Source organism: Papaver somniferum, chromosome 1, assembly GCF_003573695.1.
Source record: "Papaver somniferum cultivar HN1 chromosome 1, ASM357369v1, whole genome shotgun sequence".
Classification (NCBI taxonomy): domain Eukaryota; kingdom Viridiplantae; phylum Streptophyta; class Magnoliopsida; order Ranunculales; family Papaveraceae; genus Papaver; species Papaver somniferum.
Window position 1 is genome coordinate 137019819 of NC_039358.1, and position 10240 is coordinate 137030058.

Consider the following 10240-nt stretch of genomic DNA (forward strand, 5'->3'; position numbering starts at 1 on the left):
CATTCAATTCAATATGCATTCATCACCCTCATATTTTGTTCTGTCTCCTGCCTATTTTCGTTTTCTAGTTTTTCTGCCTTATTTTCTATCCTTTGTTGGTTCAGTGCTGGTTTTAATCCTGTTTGTGCAAATTGTTGGCAATATGATAGAGGTTTTAATAGTTTTCAAACTTACTCTAGAAGTCTTAATAACCCTGATGGAGAATGGAAGCATAAGCTTGTTGGTGGTTTCTTAACAAGAATGGAAAAAAAAACTCTTGGTTTCTCATAAATGCTCTAAAATATCGGTGGTTCATTGATGGAGGTTTATCTATTAGTACGTTCAATAAGTTTTATTATCTTATTAAATTTGAATTTCACCATGAAATGATTAATGTCCTTAGGCAGGGGACTAGAGTAATCTATGGAGACTTTTTCATGTTCCATCCTTGGAATCCATATTTAAACCCTCTTACTTTCTCAATTGAATATGGAGATTTTGAAATTATTGTGCATGATTTATACCCTGGGCAAACACAATTTATCAATGTCAAGAAAATCACTTCAGAATTAGGAGAGCTTATTGCATACAATGACCCTATCACTCATCAAAATGGTTACATCAGCATGAGTATTAGAGTAAGAATTGATTTATCTCAACCTCTGATTTTTGAGGTACCAGTCCCAAATAATCATCATAGTATTATCTGGATTGCTTTCCAGTACTTAGAACTCCCTAGGCTGTTTTGCAACCACTGTAACAGGTTGGGCCATGTTATTGAGGACTGCATAGACATTTACATTCTCTCCCATCAAAGAATGCAATCACGAGGTCCACCATTCACATGTTTCCTCAGGCCGAAATCAATCTGCCATTTCTTTTTCGGAAGGAGATTATGATTTTGAAGGCTATAACCAAAGGGTATTTAATTCTCATATGTCCACAAACTCTAATAGCAACAATATCAACATCTCCACTAGTTCAACAAATGATTCAGTACAAGCTGCACAGCCGATACAACTTGAAGAAGAATCAACTTTTCCGCAGCAAAATAATGATCTTAGTCCAGTCAATTTCCTAACCTCAGGCATCGATACAGATTTCACACTGGTCTCTGACTCATCTTCAAGCTCTCAAAATTCTAGACCAATACCTGGGAAGAAAAGATCCCTGTGCAGCAGGCATTCCTTCTAAATAATAGAATTGGCACATCTTCTGAACCAGACAACTCTAGGAGAGTTTCAAATGAGGAATTAGAACAGTGGAGAGATCACTCTACACCATTCAAGAGAATAAAAACAACGACACATCATCAACAACGACTATCAGGATTGAACAGTGACAGTCACAATAGCAGCATCTCCAGTAACACCGACAAATAGACCTTAAAATGTCATCGTCCAACGATGTTCAAGTTCATTACATTACCACATCATCTGAAACACACTCAGTATTAACTTGAAAATATATCTTGGGGCCGGTGGAGCCTTCTTTTTTGGGCTATAATCTTGTCTTAATCTTGTATATATGTCTTAGTATTTTATTTTTGCCTAACTTTAGATTTTACTCCTTTATGTAACTTGCATTCTGCATCTTTAGCATATTAGATATAAATATATCTAGGTCGCATCCTTGTCAAAGTTTACTATAAATTCTATCTTGTTTGAAGTGTAATCTCCCTGGCAACAGAGTGCTTTTGATCTTGATGTGTTCAAAGTTTGTTCCTTTCAGTGTGTTTTAATCAAGCCTGTTTTTTAAAAGTTGTCTTGAAAGCTTAGTATTTTCATTCTTGAGTTTGTTTCATCATTGTGTGTCCTGTGTGTTATTGTAGTATCCATCATATCCTTATTACAGTTCAGTTTTTAGCATTCTTTTTAATCCTCAAAAATAGGTTTTCTTTGCTGCTCTCTTAGCTCAGAAATAGTTTGTCCTAGCTGCATTTATCTCATAGTTTTCCTTTATGGTTAGATGATGGTTTATCAAATAGTGATTGTAGTTGAAGTGGTAAAACGGATTCGTATCAGACTTGTGAAGAAAACAATTTTTATAGATTTAAATTAAACAGGCAACTAAATAAAATAATTCAAAGTTTTGGAGAAAAATACCAAGACTAGGATTCCACCATTGACCAAATAAATAGTAAACTCTAAATAATATTCATGCAATTTTATCTTTAAAAATAATTCTAATATTTGCCCCAAGTATATTCTTGAAGTAATAGTTGTAATCAAAGAGTATAAAACATCAAAAGTATTTAAAACCCAGCATGCTTCATCAAATTAATTTACAACTATTCAATAAGAACTAATATTTCAATTCAATCCCATGCAAATAATCAAATAATAATATTGCAAATAAATAATAAAATTAGAATTATACCAATTAATGTGGAACAATGGCTTCCTCGGTCGCCTTGGCTAATGGGTTTAGCTCTTCATGGTAAAAACACACACAAAATAATCACTCATGGCTGAATAGGTGTTTTTATTGAAGAAATAAGATGAAACAGAAATTCGCAACGCTGTAGAAGTGTTACAACGTCGCTGTTACAAAACAGATGATGCTGTTTATATACGATAATAATGATATGCTGTAGATAAACGACAGTTTGATTTCGCTGTAAGCACTGTGGAAAAACGACTGACTCTGCGAGTCCGTTCTTCCTTCTTCATCTTCCTCCTCGAGCAGCAGCAGCAGCAGCAGGTATGATTTCTGTTCTTCGTTTTGGCTCTGAACTCTCTCCTAATTCTCTCATCCGGGTTTCTAACCTTTCTTTGATGTAAACCAACACTTATATAGCCCAACAGATCCATAAATCTCGACTAAATCCGAGAGTATTTCTCTTTTTTTTCTTCTCGAGCAGTTGAGAGAATAATCTCTTTTCTGTTGCTTTGTACGCGTCCTATGGCCAGTTATTACGCTCCAAAATTCTCTTAAGACTTGAACAAGACTAGGTACATCTTTATCCAGCGTAAAACTCTCCCAAAATTCTTCACAAAATCTTTGAAAATAAACCGAAAGAGTACGTATCATGTTGAACTTTGATTCACTTCTCCCGGCCATTCTAGCCCAATTAAGCCCATGAAATCATCCATACTAGAATTGTATATCCATATCACGTCCAGCCCATGAGAATCAGTGATTGAATCTCATTAAAACTCGTCCGAAAATCCAACCCTAAATCTGTCTGGTGAAAGAAAATTTTCCCGCCAAAATTTTCTTTTGAATTTGAGAAGTTGACCTCCCCTTATCTGTGGCTGGTCTCCCTTTAGCAGATGCCTGGAAATGGGTCACCCCTTAGTAATTAGGTTACCCCTTATCCAAAATCAAGGGTCCGTATAGCAAGTGTCCTCTGGGGCATTTTTCGCACTTTTTTCGGGGTTCCTCCGGGGTATTTCTGGGTTACTTCCGGTACACTTCTGGGGCGCTTCCGATACTCTATCAACGGAGGTCCAAACGCCGCATTTTCAGCCAATTTCGCCGCAAAACTTTATTCTTCTAAAAACACCTACAAACAAATAAAATATCCAAATAAGTACAATATCGAGCACTAACGATATATATAATTGAGATAAATTAGACACATAAATGCGTCTATCAAATACCCCCAAACTTATTATTTGCTAGTCCCGAGCAAATCAAAACTACAAAATAAAATTCTAACTCACTGTCGCAGGCATCGTCGATTGCATTTAGCGTATGCAATAAGCCTTTAAACCCCTAGGTGGCCCTAGTGGCCGAGTTATAGTCTCGGGAGGGCTTACCAGAGATATACCCACAAAACCTGTACTCCAGACCTTAGCTATCTACGCAGAACCTTGGAAGGCACTAAAGAATCTCCTTGGTTGGCATACTTATTGACTACAGGAAGAAGTACCCTGATGCGAAATTCCAATTGTTGTACACGAGTTTGCACTCAAGCATACTAAAATTCATATAAAGTGACAGAGCTCTACTCAGATAGTTGCACTATGGACATCATATTCGGAGTCAAAACTAATCACATGGATAGATAAAGAAGATGGATATAGAAAACATAGATGGTTTTGATGTTTACTAAGTGAACGACGTTTCCCATATCTGTCTGAAGGCCTCCGCCAAAATGAACCTATCCTAATGGATTGAGATACTAGTCTGACTAATATCAACACACTGACATATACAAGGGTACCAGTGGTCGATAACCTAACTCTAGGTCAACACAACTGGCATATACAAGGGTACCAGTGGTCGACTTTATTGAATTTATTCCTTTTGGTCAAATGGTCTGGTCTCAATTTCTTTCTTTTTTTTTTCAACTTTTTTTCAACTTTTTTTTTTTTTTTTTCTCTTTTTCTTTTTCAACTTTTTTTTTTTTTTCATGGTATCTCAATCACTCTAATTCACCCTAGCATTGGTAACAACTTGAATCGTGGGCCCCACGTATCACTTAGAGAAACATAGTTTAAAAACAAAATAAAATAAAAATAGAAGTGAAAAGGACTCAACGAGATATGGTGAAACTATCATGTTATTTCTAACACCTGAGCTCTGTGCTTTTATGAATAGACTCTTTAGATGTTTCCATCTAATCAGATTGGTTCCTCAAACTCCTACAATCAAAATGCTTCCATCCACTTAGATTAGTTAGTGCAATCCTCAATAGGCATAAATTTCTAGGCTCTGGAGTTTATTTATTGCAAAAAGGTGACAAAAAGTGTTTCTTCCCCACCCCCAAACTTAAATCTTACATTGTCCTCAATGTTCTAAAGATGAAATTAAAAGCATGAACAAGGAGAAACTATTACCACTGGAGGGAAAAGAAATAAGGAAGGATATTACCGTATCACATGAACGCGGGAGCCTCCCAGGAAACGCTAAATTTATAGTCATTAGCTAGACATCAAATACCTCAAAAAGAATTTTCACCTTCCAAAGTCGTATACCAATAGTCGAAACAATTGTGGGTCCATAAGACCAAATAGAACTGCCACGAATAGGAGACAAATGCTCAAGATTAGAAAAATGAGCAGATAGAGCACAACCTGATCTAAAGTTTCTCGCAAGACAACTGGATTTATCTCGGGTGACCACTTGGGCTTCATATGAGTGTCTCGGCAAACAGCTTTATCCGAAAAACGGGTCTCTAATATATGGATTTTTTCCTGGACATTATCAGGAGGATCGGGTTGTGGAGTCTGAATAGACTCATGGAATACCTCACTAGGCTCGAGTCCCAAGATAGGGACTTCTAATGGGGATAATTGACGATCACAAGAATCATTACTAGCCCCAAACTTAGGGTTTTCACTACTCTCACACAAACCTCTCATTATTGCTTGAATTTCCGGATCTTCCCAGTCCTTAAAATACTCAAGAGATTCTTCTAGTTCTCTACCCCCAAACTTAGAATTTTGGGTGCCTCTACAATGACTAGTCACAATGTTCCTAATTTCTAGACCATCGGGTTCTTGAAAAAGGTCAATTGCTTTCTCTAAGTCATAATCAGGTGGTTCATCCTCAGCTTGCTTCATATCTTCTATGGTCCACTCTAAGGCTTCCTTATTTTCTTGAAGCACGTCTCTGGCCTACTTTCCCTGATCACTATCCAAATCGGAAGCTATAATCACAGGGAAAGACTCGGGTGGGCCTAAAAATGTATAATTAGACTCCAACTCAGGAGGCTCTTTTAAATAAGGTGTTAAGATAGACTCAGAAGCTAGTAATGGTTCGAACCTATTTTCCATATATCAATATCTAACATAGGAACAGAATCCAACAGAGCATTACTTGTTCAATGTTACTATCATCGTCGAAATCCAGGCTAAAATGGGATAAACAACTCTCCAATGTATTTTCCGATACGATGTTTGGTAATGACTCCTGAACTAAGGTTCCTATCATGTTCACCTCTTCAATACATGTGCTATCTAGCTCAGAATGTAGCTTGTTTACATTAAAAATATTCAGCTCAATAGTCATATTACCAAAAGAAGATTCATATACCATTTCGACAGTTTATGATCGCATTAGACGTAGCTAAGAATGGGCGACCTAAAATCACAGGTATTTGGTTCTCTGGGTCGGGGACAGGTTGGGTATCTAGGACCACGAAATCCACTGGATAAATAAACTTGTCGACCTCAATAAGAACATCCTCGATCACACCACGAGGGATTTTAACGGACCTATCAGCTAACTGGAGTGTTATCTGGGTAGGTTTCATCTCACCAAGTCCTAGCTTAAGGTACACATGGTATGGCAGTAAGTTCACACTGGCTCCTAAGTCAAGCAACGCTTTCTCAACACGGTACTTACCTATTGTACAAGAATGGTAGGGGACCCTGGGTCTTTATACTTAGGAGTAGTGGTATTCTGAATAATAGAACTCACATGACTAGCTATGAAGGCTTTCTTCTGGACACTGAGCTTACGCTTTCGCGTACACAAGTCCTTAAGGAACTTGGCATAAGAGGGATTCTGCCTAATTGCATCTAATAATGGAAGGTTGATATTAACCTGCTTAAAAACCTCCAATATATCATTAAAGTTGGACTCCCTCTTAGTCGGAACTAGCAGCTGGGGAAACGGGGCTCTGGGAACAAAGTGAGGCTCAACAGGACCCTCATTGGTCTCTTTGGAGACTCTATCAGTCTCCTCATTTTCTGGCTCAGCAGGGTGAACTACAGCATGTTCACTATCAGGCATGGCGACCTTGTTGTCAACTTTCTTTCCACTCTTAGGGTTGTGACAGCATTCACATGATTGTACGATTTCTCTCCTTTGGGTTAGGATCAGTATGACTAGGGAACCTTCCATTTCTCTCTCACTTTAAACTTAGCTATTTGTCCTACTTGAAGTTCTAATTTGGCAAGACTCTGGGAATTATTCTTCAATTCTTGCCTAGTTTCTTGTTGAAAGCTCATGTGGTTCTTTGATAGCATTCATGGTTACTTGCTAACATAGTGATAGCTTCCTCTAAGGTAGGTAGAGATCTTTTTCTCGGAAGTGTTCTGAAACTGGGTTTGACCTGAAGAGTTCTTAAAACCAAAACCTGGGGGAGGCTGAGAATTACTAGACTGGCCTTGACTCTGGCCCTTAGACCAAGAGAAATTAGGATGGTTTCTCCAACCAGGGTTGTAGGTTTCTGAGTATGGGTCAAACTTCTGACGGTTCTCAAACCTAGCATTGTTATAGACACATGGGCTTGCTCTTCACTAACCTGACCTTCCCAAAATGAATTATCGGGCTCTATTCCACAACTAGAGACTTGAGAGGCTCTATTAGGTTCAACAAGGGACCTATTTTTAGTCTGGCCCATTTCCAAAGCTTCTAACCTTCTAGATAAAGCAGCAAACTTAGCATCTGACGCAAAACTCGTATCTACCATATTGGTGCTACTTCTATTGACCAAGAGTCTTTTAGGGGGTTCAACACAAGATTCCCACTGTTGGGATTTTTCAGCGATAGCTCCTAAGAAGGTAAAAGCATCATCAGCATTTTTACTAGTGAACTCACCAGCGCACATAGACTCAACCATGGCTTTGGTGGAATAGTCTAAACCATCATAAATAATCTGTACAAGTTTCATATTATCAAATCCATGGTGAGGACACTGAGATAGGAGATCATTGAATCGCTCTAAAAACCTATAAAGAGACTCTCCCTCTTGTTGCACACTAGCACTAATTTTCTGCCTAACAGCTGCAGTTTTATGCTTAGGGTAGAATTTCATATAGAAGGCAGCGATAAGTTCCTGCCATGTTTCTATGGATTCAGACGGTAAGTTGTTCAGCCAGGTCTTGGCTTTGTCTCTCAAAGAAAAGGGAAACATCTTAAGTTTCAAGACTTCATCGGTAAGGTCCTTTATCCTAATTGTCCCACAGATTTCCTCAAAGTCCCTAATATGAAAATAAGGGTTCTCATCATCTTTTCCTAAGAATATAGGGATCATTTGAAGAATACTAGGTTTTATCTCGAAATTAGCCGTAGTGGCTGGCAATTTAATGCATGAAGCTCGGTTGGTCCTAGTTGGGAACATGTAATCTTTCAAAGTTGCCATCGTTGGCACAACTGGAGTACTAGGGGTACTTTTGTCACAAAGAGAGATTCTCAAAACTGAAATTTCCAAAAACAGGGCTCTCCAAAGAAGAGTCTTCGAGCTCCCTGCCTAATTCAGAAGAACTACTAGGTTTTTCGCTAATCAATCGACCTAGAGTATCTCTTTTCCAAGCCCTATTAACAAAATCGGGCATACACTAAAAAGAATTCAAAAAGAAATAAAAATCCTAACAGGAAGGTTCTAGCAAACACACAGCAGGATGACTCGACTTTACCACAGCAAACCTAAAGATTTCTAGCAAACAACAAGCATGATGGCTCCACTTAGATTGTTTCTAGACCAGCTTCTAATCCTTCGAAAGGGAATTCGTTACAATTTAAGCAAACCCCTCTGGAATCAATCCGAGTTTAATCAAGTTGAATCGAGGCGAGGGAAGCTCAGTGGAGCTTTGATACCCAAAACATCACCGATCCAATGCGGCGCAGTCACGCATTCAACTCGCAGAAACCGTCAAGAACTTCGAGGTGTGCTTAAAATAATAACCAATATTTTTCGAATGATTGTCCTGTTAAGCTCGATACCCTATAGGTCTCTTTCTAGTCCAAATTTTAGGCTTAGGTTCGCTTTAGGTTTCGTTTTCCTAAGGCGGGCAAGAAGGGAGCGGTGATGAAATCCGAACCCTTATCTTATATGGTCCAGTCCTTGCCCTTTACTAGGAATTTAAAAACAGTCCATATTCAAGTCCTCAGCATATATTCACCTTAAGGAGTCCAGTAACCCGCTTGCAGGAGATTCGCGGGTGTTTAGAATTTTACCTCCCGTACCAGACGGGCGAAGAACCGCTGAAGTCGACTCGGGCCACGACTCCTATGCCGTGTGCGAACCCGAGGGGCCGAGACGATATCGTAATCGTCGTCCTTCCCTGCAAACAGTTTATATTTAAGGGTACCCTTCCGTAGGGTTTAAAAATAAAAATAAAAATGTCCCAAAATTAATGTCCAAAGTCCATAAAAAAAAATACAAAAGAAAAGAAAGTCTAATAAAAAAAAAATTACAAAAATAAAAATGTCACTCTTTTTTTTTTTTCTCTCTTTTACAAAATAAAGAAATCTTCTTCTTTCGCTCCTTTAGCTTTGCTTTTCGCTCCCAAACTTTAAGTAAATCACCACAAGCTTTGGCAAAATTGTCTTTCGCTCCAATCTTCAAAAATCTGCAAGGAAACAAAAAAAACCCAAAAAACGTAAAGAAGAACAAAAATAATTAAAAAAAAAAAAATCTAAAAAAAAATGCTAACTAAACACAGGTCCGCGTCGGCGGCGCCAAAAATTTGATGGTTTATCAAATAGTGATTGTAGTTGAAGTGGTAAAACGGATTCGTATCAGACTTGTGAAGAAAACAATTTTTATAGATTTAAATTAAACAGGCAACTAAATAAAATAATTCAAAGTTTTGGAGAAAAATACCAAGACTAGGATTCCACCATTGACCAAATAAATAGTAAACTCTAAATAATATTCATGCAATTTTATCTTTAAAAATAATTCTAATATTTGCCTCAAGTATATTCTTGAAGTAATAGTTGTAATCAAAGAGTATAAAACATCAAAAGTATTTAAAACCCAGCATGCTTCATCAAATTAATTTACAACTATTCAATAAGAACTAATATTTCAATTCAATCCCATGCAAATAATCAAATAATAATATTGCAAATAAATAATAAAATTAGAATTATACCAATTAATGTGGAACAATGGCTTCCTCCGTCGCCTTGGCTAATGGGTTTAGCTCTTCATGGTAAAAACACACACAAAATAATCACTCATGGCTGAATAGGTGTTTTTATTGAAGAAATAAGATGAAACAGAAATTCGCAACGCTGTAGAAGTGTTACAGCGTCGCTGTTACAAAACAGATGATGCTGTTTATATACGATAATAATGATATGTTGTAGATAAACGACAGTTTGATTTCGATGTAAGCACTGTGGAAAAACGACTGACTCTGCGAGTCCGTTCTTCCTTCTTCGTCTTCCTCCTCGAGCAGCAGCAGCAGCAGCAGGTATGATTTCTGTTCTTCGTTTCGGCTCTGAACTCTCTCATAATTCTCTCCTCCGGGTTTCTAACCTTTCTTTGATGTAAACCAACACTTATATAGCCCAACAGATCCATAAATCTCGACTAAATCCGAGAGTATTTCTCTTTTTTTTTTCTTCTCGA